At 33.8% G+C, this 21,518-nt stretch overlaps 1 protein-coding gene and 1 long non-coding RNA gene across 3 annotated transcripts in view; both read left to right on the forward strand.

Moving 5' to 3' along the window:
• LOC125682897 (leucine-rich repeat-containing protein 15-like) overlaps positions 1–21,518 on the forward strand; it is a 334,249-nt gene that overhangs the window by 65,057 nt on the left and 247,674 nt on the right. The window lies entirely within an intron of this gene.
• Positions 18,629–21,518, forward strand: part of LOC125665677 (uncharacterized) — a 37,330-nt gene continuing 34,440 nt past the window's right edge. Inside the window, exon 1 of the long non-coding RNA XR_008799422.1 lies at positions 18,629–18,648. This is a non-coding gene — a long non-coding RNA (uncharacterized LOC125665677). The remainder of the gene's footprint in view (positions 18,649–21,518) is intronic.

Raw genomic sequence — 21,518 nt, forward strand, 5'->3', positions numbered from 1 at the left:
ATCAATGTATAATTATACCTGAGCTACTCACACATGTAGCGGTGCATGGTTTATCGTTTTAAACTGAAAATAGTTATCGATAAATATTTTGTATGAGTATCATTATAGTTAACGAACAATGATTTATGTTACTATACCGGCAAATACATTTGAGTGTAAACGAAAGTGTACAATTCTTTTTGAAAACTGGTTCGCAGCACAGGAGGGTGATCAGCTGAACACGTCTTTAGAAATTGACGAGGTGCAGTTCGATTTATCTCTAACCGGATCAAGCCACTCGGATCAAAATGGCTGACAAATCTCTATGCATATGATTACGTGCGAACAAACCCCGAAATGGTCAGAGACGGATTCAGAGAAATAGGAATATCATCCATATCCAGATTTGATTATTATTGCGACAGTAACTAAGAAATCTTGTAAATCGTTTCATTGACTGAATTTTACATCAACAATTACGAGTTATAGGTAAAAATGCTGGCTTCTCCCCTCAACTCCTTTCTAAGTTTAAATAATCGTGAATTATTTTTTCGCTATGACTTTGAAATAGTGAATATTTCATTTGCGTAAATTTGATATACTGTTTGAAGTTCTGAACTCGCGGGAAAAACATGATACGGAGAAAACCTGATATACAGTAGTGCCATTTTGATACGAATGGAAATCACATGTATGAAATTAAGTTAACACAAAGGAACTCCGCAACTAGATGTTTTATGACTTTTAAAATAACATAAAACAATATATAACTTGGTGAGTAGTAAATAAAACACCTTACCTCAAAGAAGCTGGATTATATGCAGCTTTACATATATGTCATGTATAGAAATGGAAAAAGTTTGCTGATTAATATAAACTGTTATGCAGAGAAGTATAAAAGTGTCCTTTCTGCTAGACTGCCGTGTCCAAATTGAATTCAGCACGGACTGGCGGTTTAAAGTCCAGTGAGGTTCCAATTAGGGCACAATAAAAAAAAGCTCCAAACAGAATTTGAGGTGTGTTATATACACAGAATAAGAGAATATTATTTACATTACACACAAAATGAAAATATGGGGTATTGAATTTAACATTCATTTTTCAACATTGGTTCACATTATAAAGTAAATTGCATATAAGATGTTGCCACCCGTGCATCTATATAAACTATAAGTTGGACATTTCTTTTGAGTCAATGAGAAATTACAAACCAAAATCAATCATACACAGATGCGCTTGTTTATCGAATCATTTGGGTGACGCAGATATCATACACGTATAATAGTGAAATATTTTTACATACATATAGGAAGTTGATAGTGACGGACCTTATTTTTTTCTTAGCTGCCATAAAACTTATGTGTTCGTTTACCATTAACGTCCCAAATCAATAAAAAAAAAGAGATTCAAATATAAAACACAGATAGATGTTTTTATTTCGAGTTGACTGGATAATTGCTGATCAACACGTTTAAAACAAAATATAATTATTAGATAATTGACTAACCGTTCGTAATGAATTCAAATTACTTGTTTAAATCCAAAGTTAGTGCAAAATATGCGTTCGCCGATTTGATCAGTCTAGAAAATGATTTATTTCTTCATTTGAGCGTTGATCAATTAAGGTTAATCAGGAAATCTTTTTGATTCAGATACTTGTGGAAAAATCAAATAGCAACGTTACCAAATGGAATTTTTGATGCATTGACGAAGCTACAGAAACTGTAAGTATATCTATATACATAATAATTATTTGTATGCAGAGGAGGTGAAGATGATGAACAATGTTGAAGAGTGATAAATCTTATATCTATTATAAGCAATACGAAATTAAGAGTTGGACAAACATGGACCCCTGGGTAAACCAGACATGGGAACAGGTGTTTAAGAAAAGTAAGGATCCCCTGTCGATCGGTCACATCTACAATGAGTCCTATAAGCGGAGTGATCCGCAGCCAACACCAGTGTGTAAAGAATGGCCTAACAATTAGTATGAAACACATTAGACACAACTTGACTCAATGGCGGATTGTATTGGTAACTTAGATCGTTATAACGAGCATAGAATTCGCAAAATGGTCTCCTTAAACGAAACTGTTGAATATCAACTTGCAATTGTTTGTAAGAAACCTGCCTTAATAAAAAAGATCATAAAGAGAACAAGGTTTTGGGTATTGAATCAGTTGAGATATTAAACATCATACACAGGTTATAAAGGGATACTGCTATATGTTCTGTAGATATTGGAAGTTGATGTAGAAGCTGAAATAATTCCGTGTGTCGTTAGTTTGTCGTAAAGATTTATTTTCAATAAAATATCTTAGTACAAAGCAGATGTAGATGTATATGTGGTGTTTTTCTTATTTCAAGTTTATGTGGAAATATGGAATGAAAATTATGTCGTTAATAGGTAAAGCGTCTTCGATATATCTAAATGTAGAGTTGAAGGCCTAACAACTGTAATTCCGACTTATTACTGGTCACTTTTTTGAACTTTGCTTCTCATTATAATGCAAATTTGCATATAAGATGTTAACACCCGTATATCTATATAAAATATAGCTTGAGAATTTGTTTTGAGTCAATGCAAAATTACAAAGCAAATCGATCATACCCAGAACATACGCTTGTTTATTGAAACAGTTAATCGACATAGATATCATCCCAGGTGATAGTGGAATAATTCTATATACATATAGGGAGATGGTGGCGGACCTTAATTTTCCCTAGCTACCTTAAACCTTATATGTTCGTTTACCATTAACGTCCCAAAACAATAAAGAAACAGCAATAGACATAAAACACAGAGGATAATTTGCTGTTTTTATTTCGAGTTGCCTGGATAATTTCTGATCAACACGCTTAATGGAAATTATTATTATTAGAAAATGGACAAATTGTTCGTTATTGATTTAAACTACTTGTTTGAAGCCAAATTTAGTGCAAATATCATGCTCCCACGTATTGAATCATTTTAGACAATTATATATTTCATCATTGAAGCGTTAATCAATCAGTTTCCACCAGTGTGTAGAGAATGTATTCCGAAAGTACTTTCCTCACAGCACTTATCATTGAATATCACAATTCACAGTAAAAACCACAGTAAATGTCAGTAATTCTCAGCACCAACATACATGTTCAGTACCAACTGCAAACATATCAGTTATTATCAAAACTTCCACCAGTGAAAAATTCTTGATATCGTTAAACGATATACAATCAGTAAATCAACGATAATTAGAACATTCACAATGGTGTCGGATGAACGAATTGATCATAAAGTTTTACTACACGCCATTAATGAAAGGTGAAGATAACGAACAGTGATGAAAGGTGAAGATAACGAGCATTGATCAATCTCATACCTCCTATTAGCAATAAAAATAGAGTTGGGGAGACAGACCCCTTGCTATACTAGAGATGGGATCTGGTGTCTGGGAGGAGTAATCATCCCCTGTCGGCCGGTCACATCCGCCTTGAGCCCTATACCTTGATCAGGTAAATGGAGTTGTCCGTAGTCAATATCACTGTGCCAAGAACGGCTTAGCAATCGGCATGAAGCACATCAGGTCGATCTCATAATTCCTGTAAGCAATACAAATAGAGGGTTGGGGAAATGCGGACGCGGGATGTACCAGAAGTGGGATCAGGTGTCATCCCCTGTCGACCGGTCACACCCGTGGTGAGCCCTATATCTTCATCAAGTAAATGTAGTTATCCGTAGTCAAAATCATTGTACCAAGAACGTTTTAACAATCGATATGAAGCAAGTCACGTAGCATTTGACCTAACGATAGGTTGGAAGGTGAAGATAACAAACAGTAATCAATCTCAAAACTATTATAAGCAATACAAAATAGATAGTTGGGCAACATTGACCATCTGGACACATCAGAGGTGGAATCAGATGCCTAGGAGGAGTTGGCAAACTGGATCGTTGCAACGATCATATAATGTGAGAAGTGCTGACTTAAAAGGAGACGGTGGCAGTATTTAATTGCTAAATGATAATCTGGTAATCTATGTTGCGTTTCCTGTAATCTACGTTACTTATACTGTGGGGTGTTTTCTGTTGACTCCGGGTTTCTGTAGTTCTTAGAATAAGTTCGCTTTTTTTATCAATTTTTTTTTTATTAAATTAGCGTTTTTAATGTAAGGTTTTGAAGTTTTCCGATGAGTTGATAAGCTAAACAAAAGAAAAGGCATAATATTATCCATTCTAAAAAAATGTGTTAATATTCTCAGATCCTCTTGAGTTGTTTTAAATGCGCTTGGACCTTTAGATACACTGTATATCGACAACGTTTTTTCTATTAACAATAATAACTTTCAGCCATAGAGCGATTCGATATATCCATGTAAGCTAGAAATAAAAGGCACCACAGAGTCGTCCACGTCTGCTTCATTCTTAGATATTTTATTGAAAGTAGATATTAAAGCTGACATGAATTAATAAATACGTACACCTTTCTCATCTTATCCGCCATATTTCTCTCAGGTAGGCTGATTTACTCTACCCGTATACAGTACCCGCAACGTTATTCTTGACATGATAAACGATAGAACACGATACACGCACGATAGGATAGGATACACGCACGATACGATAGGATACACACACGATACTATGGGATACACGGTAAACCTGATAAACGCAAAACCTGATAAACGATCTTCACGACAGACCTGATAAACGCAAAACACGATAAACAATCTTTCCGATAAACGGAAAACCTGGTAGAAATGTTGTAAATTTAGAAACAATTTAGACAGAACGAAAGTTTGATACGTACAAAATAATAACATTTTGTTGATAATAATATTGAAGGATTTCAATACTCAATATATACCTAAAGCATATAATTTATTTATCCACGGTTGTACGTTTATGTCTTATTTTCTTAAAATTCTAATTATGGGGGTTTTTTTAACGTCATTACAACTAAAATCCGGAAGCTAAACTATATACGGTATTGAATTCATTATTTGATATCTATATGAATTTTCTCAGCCAATGATTCTAAAACGTATATTGTCACCTTGAATGTTTAATATATGAATCATATAGGGAGTGATTGATTTTTATCTTGCTTAACGTCTCGCTCGAGAATATTTCACTCATATGGAGACGTCACCATGACCAGTGAAGAACTTTTAAATTTAGGCTTATGCTCGACAAAATTTTACGGTCATTGAGCAGTGAGGTTTTTTAGGGTGCCACACCTACCGTGACAATCTGTTTTTAAGGTCATATCCGAGGACCCGTGGCTTTCACACTTGATGCCGAGCACTTAGCAATTAAACAGGGAATTAACAAAATGTAATATAATGTAGTGATATCATGCTTCAATACCTCTCTTATTCTAATGTCTATTATCTTGGATATTAAATAAAACTAAGTAATATGTTGTGTGTAGCGAGGAGGGGGGTTATTTTGCATCAATCTCTGAGTTCACCGCTCATTTAACAACTACAATTATTTTCATAATGACCGCTTTAAATACAATCCACTGCACTACACCATATGCTCATATGTTAGATATTTCTACATTATGAGTGATAATTGATAGTAATAAGTAATTGGAACAATATTTATATGAATTGATATTTTGTTAACAAAAAATAAATAAACTATTAGAAACATATACGAAACGCGGCTTGATTTAAAATCGCAATTTAGAGACGCTTTAAAATGTTTGTGTTTAGCATGTAAACAATTCAAATAACCATCAAAACCAGCATAAATTTCCAGTATCTACACGTACGACTTTTGGTATATGTGTACATATACAAATAAAAAAACGAACGATGACAGCTGAATCGTGCCCAATTGAGCAGAATTTTGTGAGATGTAATATACCCTTGCACTCTTTTAAAACCTACTCTTCTAAATATGTGAAATACAATATCCCTGAGAATGTTTACTGTCAAAACACGGGTGATACACAAAATCAGATAGATAAGAACGCGCACAAGTTCAGTAGTTGATATATAAGTTGAATACAGGTGAACAAAATCGGAAGAAAAAGAACCATTATTAAACTATATGTAATAAACAATGTAATTTACTGATTTTTCCTTTCAGATCGGAAATTCCTATTTCTCTGTTAGTGTTAATTACAAATAATTGTTTCTAGACAAGGAAATGTTTATGAACTCCAGATGAAGGAGCTTTCAGTTCTACTGTCCCCGTTTGCTCGACAAACCAATGCCTACTTTCCAGACTACTTAGAATGTAATTGCGATAAATGTTCGCCCTCTATGGACAGACGTATAGCTCTTTTTCTGCCTTAAGATCGACAGCTTTATGTTCTCCTTCAAATATAAGTTGTCTTTCCTCGATTCCTAAAAATAGCTTCTTTAACAAACCGAATAAAGTTTTCGGAGAGTATCTTAATTTTTCATTAGATTTAATATACGATCCCGATAGTTTCCGAAGCTACACGATAAACGATTTTCACGATAAACGGAAAACCTGATACACGCAAAATACGATACACGATAGACCTGACAAACGCAAAACACGTTAGAAAACGGACAACCTGATACACGATAGGATAGAACATACGCACGATACGATATGATACACGCACGATACGACAGGGTGCACGCACGATAGAACACGATAGGAATGTGAAGAATAACGTTAAGGGTACTGTATACCCCAAATGTGGTTGTCACACCTGAGTGATTTTTCTAGGTGGATTTGACCAGTGCACATCTCCGATAGTAATATATAGGGAATGAGAGACACATAAAATTACATTTGAAAACATTATACTTTGCTCAATATTATAAAATATTTATTGTATACCAATGCAACATTCTGGAAGTTTAGATAAGTTAGACAAAAAAGCAAAAAAAAAAAAAGCTGTTCTTACATACTTGCCAGTGCATGCAAGTATTTGCAGTTTTTTATAAAATAAATGCGGATAAATCATTTGCCAATAACATACTGATAGAATGAAATAAACAAAGAGCATAACATATATTATTTATATCATTTCTTGCAAAATAAAGGTGCAGGCCATATGCATAATATATAATCCACAAGGTATATTCGCCAAAAAAAAAAAACAACGTCAAATACGGGCGTCTATTCAACAGGTATCGGAGATGTGCACTTACCGAAAATATTAGATTATCTTTATACTCTCTCTCTCTCTCTCTCTCTCTCTCTCTCTCTCTCTCTCTCTCTCTCTCTCTCTCTCTCTTATATGCATAAACAATTTATGTACCTAAATGATTTCCTGATATTTAAAAATCTACAATATTCTGACCAGTAAATCATATGGTATAAGGATTCGTGCACAATACAGGGTAAATATAATACTCTGATACTTCCCCTGATTGAAGATAATTGATCGACACGGGCTAAGTGTATCGCATTTTGTACAATAGAGAATGGTATTTACTGTTGGAATGCAAATGGAGTTGATCGTTTTGTTTCATGGATTATGCAAATAAAGGGAGTTTTACAACGACTTAGAGTATTTCGACAGGTGTACACGTACATCTGCTGTCTTTTACAGATATTACGAGTAGACCTAGGTTAACAGTCGTCCGCATTCTATGCGTTTGCTTGGCAAACATACATGTCATGTTTATAAGTACAGTAGTATTTATGTATTTGCCTTTTCCTTAAAGTAATTGTGAATTGTATAGATATATACACTTTGCTTATTCTATTTTATCAATAGATAATAGATGAAATATTCCTCTGTGTTTTTGTATAGTTTTGACATATTGACTGCAAATGTACGCACATTCACGTAAAGAAAAGGCATTCTATATGCACATGCATATTTATTCAAAGTTGTTAGAATGATTTACTACTGTACGATATGTTTACTATAATTTTGAGCACTGTGTAGTGTTCCAAAACGTGATTTCATTTCTTCTTAATGTCCTATAATTTAGTATCGGAGATGTACTTGTTACCTGTCGAAGCTACTCGCACAGGTAAATCGAAGACACTGATGTGAAGTGAAGCGTAGCGAAACCCGTCCCCTTATACATTGTATACCATGCAAAACTGATACATATAACGACAGAATATCAAACTAATATGGCGTATTATCAGAGAAATATGGCGGATCTATATAATTACACTAGATTTATTAATTCATGTCAGCTTTAACGTCAAATTTACAATTCAACTGTATGACAAACAGGATGAGTTCAGCTTCTCCATCGTCAACTTCCCATATTTATGTAACAATATTCCAGTATCACCTGCATATGATGTCCATATCTCTCAACTGAAGCAAAAGCTTGTTTTGCGTGTGGTCAGTTATTAAAGCAAGGCAAGGTATTGGCAAACACGGTGATGGTACAGGGGTTTCAACAGTCTCGATTGATGTGAGCATTTCCCAGTTTCTATGGTCGTTATATCGATCTAGTTCGTCAATACAACCTATTATTGGGTCATATGCTGTCGGACGTGTTTCATGCCGATTGTTAGGCCGTTCTTGGCACAATTATTTTGAATACGAATAACTTTGTTTACCTGATTAGGATATAGGGTTCATGGCGAGTGTGAGCCGCTTATATGAATTATGAGATCGATCACTGTTCGTTATCTTCACCTTTCCAATAAGGAATATAAAATAGAGAGTTCGACAAATAAGGACCCCTGGATATACCAGAGTTGGGATAAGATGGTTAGAAAGAGTAATCATACCTGTGACCGGTCACATCCTCCCTGAGTCCTATATCTTGATAAGGAAAACAGAATAATGGGTAGTTAGAATCAGTGTGTACAAAAAACAATCGATACGAAATACGTCAAACATTGTTTGAGGCAATGACAGGTTGTATTTGCAAACTAGATCATTATAATGACCATATAATTTGCAAAATGCTAACATTAAACAAGACTGTTGAAATTTTGTAAGGAGCCCGTCTTGCTTTAAAAAAGAATCATAAAGAGAACAGAGTTTTGCGTTCCGAATCAGTTGAGTAGATACATACACTATTTACAGTTGATGATGGACTAGTTGCTACCTGTTAAGTAGATATGGGAAGTTAATGGAGAAGTTCAAATCATTCCTTGTGTCATTAGTGTGCCGATAAGATCTATTTTAAATAAAATATCTAAGTACGAAGCAGGTGTAGAGTTATATGTGGTGTTTTTTATTTCTTTTTCTTTTTTGGATATATCGAATCGATATATGAATGAAAATGATTTTGTTATTAGGTAAAACGTGGTTGATGTATCTAAATGTAAAGTTGACAATCTAACAACTATAGTTCTAAGAATTTACTGGTCACTATCACAGATGGACGAATTGACTGTAACCATATCAAGCTAACACATTAAAAAGTCACAATGTAGATATAAAGAGTTTATTATGTACAATATCTCATAAGGAACATGGTCCTAATTCCACAAGTATCTATGATCTTGGCTCATTAGCGTATACCTCTGTGGGTTTGACGTATGTACCCACTCCTTGAGTGTGGTTGTCCTTGTACTATACGATCACTCTTCACATCCTGCATACACTGGTTATATGAAGATAACTGTAGTAGACCACAGGGAGAAGACCTGTTTTGATACACATCCATAGAATGTAATATATTACTTATACGCACTGAGTGGCGTTACATTACACATAAATACACACATAAAATTATCTTATTTGCAGATAACATCCTGGACATGTCTCCTGTTTAAGACAATACATTTATACTTTTGTCTATTGGAAAGACTCCACAAAGACATTGAAGTTTCACATTGCATTGCTATGCATTTACAGATATTGGACAAATCTACTTTATGACTATAATCCTGCACCATACAATTGACACTTGTTTCAATTAGTACCATTTTGAAACGAATGAAAATCATATGCATGGAATTAAGTTAACACTAAGGAACCCGGTAACTGGATGTTTTAGGACAGTTAAAATAACATAAAACAATAGACAAACTGCTGAGTAGTAAATAAAACATCTTACCTCAAAAAATCTAGATCATATGCTGCATCATGTATACACCTTGTATAGCATCGGAAAAGGTTTGTTGATCAATATAAACTGATATGCAGAGAAGTATGAAAACGTCAATCCTGCTAGACTGCCGTGTCCAAACTGAATTCCGCACGGGCTGGTGGTTTAAAGTCCAATCAAATTAGGTTCCAATTAGGGCACAGTAAAAAGAGGTTCCAAACAGAATTTGGGATGTGTTCAATATATACGCAAAATAAGAGCATATTTATTTACATTACATGCAAAATGAGAATAAGGAGAATTTAATGCGACAGTCACTTTTCAACATTGGTTCACGTTATAGGATAAATTTGCTTATAAGGTGTTGCCACCCGTGCATCTATATAAACTTTAAGTTGGTAAATTGTTTTGAGTCAATGCGAAATTACAAACCAAAATTAATCAAACACTAATGCACTTGTTTATCGAATCAGTTGAGGAACGTGGATATCATACCCAAGTGATAGTGGGATATGTCTATATACATATAGGAAGTTGATGGTGACGGGCCTTAATTTGTATTAGCTACCATAAACCTTATGTGTTCGTTTACCATTAACGTCCCAAATTAATAGAGATATTCAGATATATATATAAAACACAGTTAAAAATTATATGATGCTTTTATTTCGAGTTGACTGGATAATTTCTTATCAACAAATTTAATGGAAAACATAATTATTAGAAAATAGACAAACCGTTCATGATGGATTTAAATTACTTGTTCAAAGGTAAATATAGTGCAAATACCATGCTGTCGCAAATGGGATAAGTTTAGAAAATTATATAGTTCATCATGGGAGTGTTGATCAATTAAGGTTAATCAGGAAATATTTTTGATTAAGATACTTGGAGATAAATAAAATAGCAACGTTAGCAAAAAAACTTTTTGATGCATTGACGCAGCTACAGATACTTTAAGTATATTTATATACATAAGAATTATTTGTATGCAGAGGAGGTGCAGATAATGAACAATGTTGAACAGTGATGAAACGTATATCTATTATAAGCAATACAAAATTAAGAGTTGGATGAACATGGACCCTTGGGTAAACCATACATGGGAACAGGTGTTTAAGAAGAGTAAGCATTCCCTATCTGTCGACTAAGCATCCCCTGTCGACCGGGAACATCTACCATGAGCCTTAAAAATGGAGTTATCCGCAGTCAACGCCAGTGGGTAAAGAATGGCCGAATAATTAGTATGAAAAACATTAGATATAATTTGACAAAACGGCAGATTGTATTGGTAAATTAGATCGTTATAACGAGCATAGAATTTGCGAAGTGTTGACCATAAACGAGACTGTTGAAACTCCTGTAATATCGACTTCTTTGTAAGAATCCTGCCTTGATTAAAAAAAATATAAGGAGAGCAAGGTTCTGCATATCGAATAAGTTGAGATATATAAACATCATATACAGTTGATAATGGAATACTGCTACATGTCATGTAGCTATGGGAAGTTGAGGGGAAGCTGAAATCATTCCGTGTGTCATTAGTTTGCCGTTAAGGTTTATATTCAATAAAATATCTAAGTACGAAATATATGTAGAGGTATATGTGGTGTTTGTATTTCAAGTTCATGTGGAAATATCAACTCTACATATGAATGAAATGATTTTGTTGATAGGTAAAACGTCGTCGATATATCTAAATGTAAAGATGAACGCCTAACAACTGTAGTTCTGAGAAACTAGGCACTTTTCAACATTGGTTGTAATTATAATGCATATTTGCACTGAAGGTGTTGTCCCCCGTACATCTATATAAACTATAACTTGGGAATTTCTTTTGGGTCAATGAGAAATTACAAACCAAAATCAATTATACACAGATGCGCTTGTTTATGGAATCACTTGGGCGACGCAGATATCATACACATATGATAGTGAGATACTGTAACATACATATAGGAAGTTGATGGTAACGGACCTTATTTTTTTCTTAGCTGCCATAAACCTTATGTGTTCGTTTACGATTTACGTCCGAAATCAATAAAAATGAGATTCAAATATAAAACACAGATAGAGAATTATGTGATGTTTTTATTTCGAGTTGACTGGATAATTTCTGATCAACACGTTTAAAACAAAATATAATTATTAGATAATTGACTAACCGTTCGTGATTTATTCAAATTACTTGTTTCAAACCAAATTTAGTGCAATATATGCTGTCGCAGATTGGATCAGTTTAGAAAATGATTTATTTCATCATTTGAGCGTTGATCAATTAAGGTTAATCAGAATTTTTTTTGATTTAAATACTTGTGGGAAAATATAATAGCAACGTTACCAAATGGAATCTTTGATGCATTGACGAAGTTAGTGATACTGTAAGTATATGTATATACAAAACAATTATTTGTATGCAAAGGAGATTAAGATAATGAACATTGTTGAGCAGTGATAAATCTTATATCTAGTATACGCAATGCAAAATTAAGAATTGGAGAAACATGAACCCCTGGGTAACCCAGATATGGGGACAGGTGTTTAAGAAAAGTAAGCATTCCCTATCGATCGACAAAGCATCCCCTGTCCACTGGTCACATCTACCATGAGCTCTATAAGCGGAGTGATCCGCAGTCAAAATCAGGGTGTAAAGAATGGCCTAACATATAGTATGAAACACATCATATATAATTTGACTCAACTGCATATTACATTGGTAAATTAGATCGTTATAATGAGCATATAATTTGCGAAATGGTGACCATAAACGAAACTGTTGAAACTCCTGTAATTTCAACTTCCTATTATTTGTCAGAAACCTGTCACAATAAAACAGATCATAAGGAGAACAAGGTTTTGGGTATCGAATCAGTTGAGATATTAAACATCATATACAGATGATAATGGGATAATGCTATATGTTACGTAGATATTGGAAGTTGATGGAGAAGCTGAAATAATTTCGTTTGTCGTTAGTTTGTGGTAAAGATTTACTTTCAATAAAATAACTAAGTACAAAGCAGATGTAGATGTATATGTTGTGGGTTTTTTATTTCAAGTTCATGTGGAAATATCCAATCCACATAAGATTGAAAATGATTTTGTTAATAGGTAAAAGGGTATTGGTATCTCTATAGGTAGAGTTGAAGGCCTAGCAACTGTACTTCTGACTTATTACTAGTTACTTTTCAACATTAGTTATCATTATAATGCAAATTTGCTTCCAAAGTGTTGCCACCCGTACACCTATATAAACTATAAGTTGGAAATTTGATTTCGGCTAATGGGTAATTACAAACCAAATCGATTATACGCAGAACATGCGCTTGTTTATTGAATCAGTTGGATGACGTAGATATCATTCCAGGTGATAGTGGAATATTTCTACATACATGCAAGGTGAAGATAACGATCAGTGATCAATCTCATAACTCCTACAAGCAATACAAAATAGATAGTTATAGGAAGTTGATGGTGGCGGACTATAATTTTTCCTAGCTGTCATACACCTTATGTGTTTGTTTACCATTAACGTCCCAAATCAATAAAGAAAGATATTTAAATATAATACACAGATAGAAAATGATGTGATGTTTTTATTTCAAGATGACTGAATAATTTTTTATCTACAAGCTTTAATGGAAATTATCATTATTGGAAAATAGACAAATCGTTCATGGTGGAATTGTATCACTTCTTTAAAATCAAATTTAGGGCAAATATGCTTTCGCGTATTTAATCATTTTAGAATATTATATATTTCATCATTGGAGCGTTGATCAATTAAGGTTAATCAGGAAATCTTTTTGATTCAGATACTTGTATGGAAATAAAGTAACAACGTTACCTAATGGAATTTTTGATGCATTGACGAAGCTAGAGACACTGTAAGTATATCTATATACATAACAATTATTTGTATGCAGAGGAGGTGAAGATAATGAACAATGTCAAACAGTGATGAATCTTATATCTATTATAGGCAATACAAAATTAAGAGATGGAGCAAACATGTATCCCTGGGTAAACCAGCTATGAGAACAAGTGTTAAAGAAGAATAATCATTCCCTATTGACCGACTAAACATCCCATGTCGACAGGTCACATATACCATGGGTCCTAATGACGGAGTGATCCGCATTCAAAACCAGTGTGTAAAGAATGGCCTAACAATTAGTACGAAACGCATTAGATATAATTTGACTAAACAGCAGGTTGTATTGGTAAATTAGATCGTTAGAACGAACATATAATTTGCGAAATATTAACTTTAAACAAAACTGTTGAAACTCCTGTAATATCAACGTGTTTGTAAGAAGCCTGCCTTGATTAAAGAAAGAGCATACGGAGAGCAAGGTTTTCGCTACCGAATCAGTTGAGATATATAAACATCATATACAGGTGATAATGGACTAGTTCCTACATGTCATGTAGATATGGGAAGTTGATGAAGAAACTAAATACATTTCGTGTGTCATTAGTTTGTCGTTAAGATCTATTTTCAATAAAATATTTTAGTACGAAGCAGGTGTAGAGGTATATGTAGTGTCTTTTATTTCAAATTCGTTTGGATATTTCGAATCCATATCTGAATGAAAATGATATTGTTAAAAGGTAAAACGTCGTCGATATATCTAAATGTAGAGTTGAAGGCCTAACAACTATAGTTCTAATAATTTACTAGTCACTATTACAGATGGACGAGATGGCTGTAACCATTTCAAGCTAACACATTACAAAGTCACAATGTAGATATAAAGGTGTTATTATGTATGTTCTATCCTAATCAACATGGTCATAGTTCCAAAATGTCCATGATCTTGGCTCATTAGATTAGACCTCTGTGGGGTTTGACCGGTGTACCCACTCCTGTACCTTGGTTGTTCTTGTACTATACGATTACTCTCCACAGCCTGCATACACTGGTTACATCAGGATAAATGTATTAGATCACAGGGAGACATGGGTACGTTAAGGCAGGTTATGAAAATGTTTACTGGGATAAAATCCGCGAAACAATGTGACGTCATAATTGAAATAAGTATATCACTAAGTATATATTAAATTCCGATTTTATTTTTTATTTCAGTTTTATTTATGCATAAAATAAACTATGCAGCTACTAAGATCCTACGAAATTCGAAATGCTATACTGTTGTTGTGTAATTTCTGTCTGATCGATATGAAGGTAAACTGATGACGTCATGACTATACATCGAGTGACGTTGACACATGCAAGGAATTTGTTTATGTGTGTCATGCAAATATCGACAAAATGTAGAGTAATTGAAATATATGACATGGGATATATTGAATATATATCTGAAACGTTGAAAATGTATTGATATTAAGAAGGTATGTTGATATCATACATTGACAACTTTGTTTAACGGAAAAAACATTCCATTTAGCATGTCGATCAGATTTTCCTCAGTCACAGACTGAAATAAAACTGCAAAAGTAGCACATTAGCCCGCATACTTTTAGAGACTTTTTATACACCGTTTGAAAGGTCATAAACTAATGTACACAGCAATTACTGATAGAATCCTCTGTTAAGAAAACCTTTACAGAAAACTACATAGCATCATGCAAAATGTAAAACATGGCCTAGATTGTTTCGTGTTTAAATGTTCAATAATTATTTCTTATTGAAAGTGGTAGGATTCTATCAATAATTCTGATATACTATGGGTATTTCACCGTCATTATCGCGAGTTAGACCAATATTTGAATCTTGAGATAATGTGTTACTTTTACATTTTCTATTAAGGTACCTCCATGATCTATTTATAACAGTCATGTAATGACGTCATACGGAAGCGTATGTTTGTCATGTTCTTATGATACAAAATGTTCTCATGTAAACAACCAAAATAGTTTTTAAGAGTTAGTAGCTCCCTCTCTCTATGTAAGACAGATGTTAAAAATTATGCAGTTTACGTGAATAAATGAAACGACCTGCCTTAACATACCCGCGGAGGACCTGTTTTGATACACATCCATAAACTGTAATAAATTACTTATACGCACTGAGTGACGCTACATTACACATAAATACACACACAACATTATCTTATTTACAGATAACGCATTCTGGACATATCTTCTGATTAAGACAATACATTTATACTTTTGTCTATTGGAAAGACTCCACAACTACATTGTTTTACATTGCATTCCTATGCATTTACAGATATTGGATAAAGTCTACTTTATGACTATAATACTGCACCATACACTGAACACTTGTTTCAATTAGTACCATTTTGAAACGAATGAAAATCACATGCATGGAATGAAGTTAACACTAAGGAACTCCGTAACTGGATGTTTTAGGACTGTTAAAATAACATAAAACAATAGACAAGCTGCTGAGTAGTAAAGAAAACACCTTACCTCAGAAAAGCTGGATCATATGCTGTATCATGTATACGCCATGCATAGAATCGGAAAAAGTTTGTTGATCAATATAAACTGATATGCAGAGAAGTATGAAAACGTCAATCCTGCTAGACTGCCGTGTCCAAACTGAATTCCGCACAGGCTGGTGGTTTAAAGTCCAATCAAATTAGGTTCCAATTAGGGCACAGTAAAAAGAGGTTTCAAACAGGATGTGGGCTGTGTTCGATATATACGCAAAATAAGAACATATTTATTTACATTATATACAAAATGAGAATAAGGAGAATTTAATGTGACAGTCACTTTTCAACATTGGTTCACGTTATGGTGCAAATTTGCTTATAAGGTGTTGCCACCCGTGCATCTATATAAACTTTAAGTTGGTGAATTGTTTTGAGTCAATGCGAAATTACAAACCAAATTTAACCAAACACCAATGCGCTTGTTTTTCGAAACATTTGAGGAACGTAGATACCATACCCAAGTAAAAGTGGGGTATTTCTATATACATATAGGAAGTTGATGGTGACGGGCCTTAATTTTTTTTAGCTGCCATAAACTTTATGTGTTCGTTTACCATTAGCATCCCAAATCAATAAAGAGAGAGATTCAGATATACAACACAGATAGAGGAGTGTCTTAAAAAATTATGTGATGCTTTTAGATCGATTTGACTGGATAATTTCTGATCAACAAATTAAATGGAAAATATAATATTTAGAAAATAGACAAACCGTTCATGATCGATTTAAATTACTTGTTCAGAGGCAAATATAGTGCAAATACCATGCTGTCGCAAATGGAATAAGTTTAGAAAAATATATATTTCATCATTGGAGTGTTGATCAATTAAGGTTAATCAGGAAATATGTTTGATTGAGATCCTTGGGGATAGATAAAATAGCAACGTTAGCAAATGAACTTTTTGATTTATTGACGAAGTTAGAGACACTGTAAATATATTTACATATATAAGAATTAATTGTAAGCAGAGGATGTGAAGATAATGAACAATGTTGATAAGCCATACAAAATTAAGAGCTGGACCAACATAGACCCCTAGGTAAATCATGCATGGGAACAGGTGTTTAAGAATGGTACGCATTCCCTATCGACTGACTAAGCATTCCCTGTTGATCGGTCACAACTACCATGAGCCATAAAAAACGGAGTGGTCCGCAGTCAATACCAGTGTGTAAAGAATGACCTAATAATTAGTAATAAAAACATTAGATATAATTTGACACAACGGCAGGTTGTATTGGTAAATTAAATCGTTACAACGAGCATAGAATTTGCGAAATGTTGACCATCAACGATACTGTTCAAATTCCTGTAATATCAACTTCTTTACAAGAAGTATGTCTTGATTAAAAAAAGAGCATAAGGAGAACAAGATGCTACATGTTATCTAGATGTGGAAAAATGATGAAGAAGATGAAATAATTCCGTGTGTCTTTAGTTTGCTGTCAAGATTTATTTTCAATAAAATATCTAAGTACGAAGCAAATGTAAAGGTATATGTGCTGTTTGTTTTATTTCAAGTTCATGTGGAAATATCCAATCCACATATGATTGAAAATGAGTTTGTTAATAGGTAAAACAGTGTTGGTATATTTAAATGTAGAGTTGAAGGCTTAACGACTGTAGTTCTGACTTATTGCTACTTACTTTTCAACATTAGTTCTCATTATAATGCAAATTTGCCTCGAAGGTGTTGTCACCTGTAAACCTATATGAACTCTAAGTTGGGAATCTGATTTGGGCTAATGGGAAATTACAAACTAAATCGATCATACGCAGAACATGTACTTGTTTATTGAATCAGTTGGACGACGTAGATACCATCCCACGTGATAGTGGACTATTTCTACATACATATACGAAGTTGATGGTGGCGGACCATGATTTTTCCTAGCAGTCATAAACCTTATGTGTTTGTTTACCATTAACGTCCCAAATCAATAAAGAAAGATATTTAATTATAATACACAGATATAGAATGATGTGATGTTTTTATTTCAAGATGACTGAATAATTTTTTATCTACAAGCTTTAATGGAAATTATCATTATTGGAAAATAGACAAATCGTTCATGGTGGAATTGTATCACTTCTTTAAAATCAAATTTAGGGCAAATATGCTTTCGCGTATTTAATCCTTTTAGAATCTTATATATTTCATCACTGGAGCGTTGATCAATTACGGTTAATGAGGAAATATTTTTGATTCAGAGACTTGAGTAGCAACACAATAACAACGTTACCAAATGGAATATTTGATGCATTGACGAAACTAGAGACACTGTAAGTATATCTATATACATAAGAATTATTTGTATGCAGAAGGGGTGAACGGTGATGAATCTTATATCGATTATAAGTAATACAAAATTAAAAGTTGTACAAACATGGATTCCTGGATTAACCAGATATGGGAACAGGTGTTTAAGAAGAGTAAGCATTCCCTATCGACCGACTAAGCATCCCATGTTGACCGGTCACATCTACCACAGGCCCTATAAACCAAGTGATACGCAGTCAACACCAGTGTGTAAAGAATGGCATAACAATTAGTACGAACCACATCAGATATAATTTGACACAACGGCAGGTTATATTGGTAAATTAGATCGTTATAACGAGCATAGAATTTTCGAAATATTGACTTTAAACAACACTGTTGAAACTCCTGTAATATCAACTTGTTTCTAAGAAGCCTTCCTTGATTAAAAAAGACCATAAGGAGAACACTGTTTTGGGTATCGATTCATTTGAGATATCTAAACACCATATACAGGTGATAATGGACTAGTTCCTACATGTCATGTAGACATGGGAAGTTGATGAAGAAGCTGAACACATTTCGTGTGTCATTAGTTTGCTGTTAAGATCTATTTTCAATATAATAGTTTAGTACGAAGCATTTGTAGAGGTATATGTAGTGTCTTTTATTTCAAATTTGTTTGGATATTTCGAATCCATATCTGAATGAAAATGATATTGTTAATAGGTAAAACGTCGTCGATATATCTAAATGTAGAGTTGAAGACCTAACAACTATAGTTTTAATAATTTACTAGTCACTATTACAGATGGACGAGATGGCTGTAACCATTTTAAGCTAACACATTACAAACTCACAATGTAGATATAAAGATGTTATTATGTATGATCTATCCTAATCAACATGGTCATAATTCCACAACTGTCCATGATCTTGGCTTATTAGCTTAGACCTCTGTGGGGTTTGACCGTTGTACCCACTCCTGTACCTTGGTTGTTCTTGTACTATACGATTACTCTCCACATCCTGCTTACACTGGTTACATCAGGATAACTGTAGTAGACCACAGGGAGAGGACCTGTTTTGATACACATCCATAAACTGTAATAAATTACTTATACGCACTGAGTGGCGCTACATTACACATAAATACACACACAACATTATCTTATTTGCAGATAACACATTCTGGACATATCTTCTGTTTAAGACAATACATTTATACTTTTGTCTATTGGAAAGACTCCACAAATACATTGAAGTTTTACATTGCATTGCTATGCATTTACAGATATTGGATAAAGTGTACTTTATGACTATAATACTGCACCATACACTGAACACTTGTTTCAATTAGTACCATTTTGAAACGAATGAAAATCACATGCATGAAATTAGGTTAACACTAAGGAACTCCGTAACTGGATGTTTTAGGACTGTTAAAATAACATAAAACAATAGACAAACTGCTGAGTAGTAAATAAAACACCTTACCTCAGAAAAGCTGGATTATATGCTGTATCATGTATACGCCATGCATAGAATCGGGAAAAAGTTTGTTGATCAATATGAACTGATATGCAGAGAAGTATAAAAACGTCAATCCTGCTAGACTGCCGTGTCCAAACTGAAATACGCATGGGCCGGTGATTTAAAGTCCAGTGAAGTTATGTTCCTATTAGAGCAGCGTAAAAAGAGGCACCAAACAGGATTTGAAGTGTGTTCGATATATACACAAAATTAGAGTATATGTATTTACATTACATACAAAATGAGAATAAGGAGAATTTAATGCGACAGTCACTTTCCAACATTGGTTCACGTTATAGGGCACATTTGCTTATAAGGTGTTGCCACCCGTTCATATATATAAACTTTAAGTTGGTAAATTGTTTTGAGTCAATGCAGAATTACAAACCAAACACTAATGCACTTGTTTTTCGAAACATTTGAGGCACGTAGATACCATACCCAAGTGAGAGTGGGATATTTCTATATAAATATAGGAAGTTGATGGTGACGGGCCTTAATTTTTCTTAGCTGCCATAAACCTTATGTGTTTGTTCACCATTAACATCCCAAATCAATAAAGAGAGATTCAGATTCAGATTCGGATGTATATTTAATTGCTGTTATAAAATTTAGAAATTCATTTCAAAATTAAGGATTATCACCCTCATGCATAGCTCTTATCCTTCGACGAATTTGGCTCCACTTGTTTGGCACGCTGTTTTTGGCTATATTTAGATCTAAAACTTCATAGTTATTTCGGATTTCAAACATTTCGGTTGAGCATCACTGAAGAGACATTATTTGTCGAAATGCACATCTGGTGCATCAAAATTGGTACCGTATAAGTTTTACATATAAAACACAGATAGAGGAGTGTGTTAGAAATTATGTGATGCTTTTAGATCGAGTTGACTGGACAATTTCTGATCAATGTAAAACTTATACGGTACCAATTGAATATACATCCGTATTTTTAAGTTAGTAACGAAGTACTTAGCTACTGGGCTGTAGAGACCCTCGGGGACTTACAGTCCACCAGCAGAGGCCTCGACCCAGGGGTCGTAATGTAAAACTTATACGCCACCAATTTTGATGCACCAGATGTGCATTTCAACAAATAATGTTTCTTCAGTGATGATCAACCGAAATGTTTGAAATCCGAAATAACAATGACGTTTTAGAGCTATTATAGCCAAAAACAGCGTGTCAAAAAAGTGGAGTCAAATTCGTCTAAGGATAAGAGCTATGCATGAGGGAGATAATCCTTAATTTTCAAATGATTTTCTAAATTTTATAACAGCAATTAAATATCCATGCGTATTTTCAAGCTAGTAACGAAGTACTTAGCTACTGGGCTGTAGAGACCCTCGGAGACTAA

The sequence above is a fragment of the Ostrea edulis genome, chromosome 10, assembly GCF_947568905.1.
Source record: "Ostrea edulis chromosome 10, xbOstEdul1.1, whole genome shotgun sequence".
NCBI lineage: Eukaryota > Metazoa > Mollusca > Bivalvia > Ostreida > Ostreidae > Ostrea > Ostrea edulis.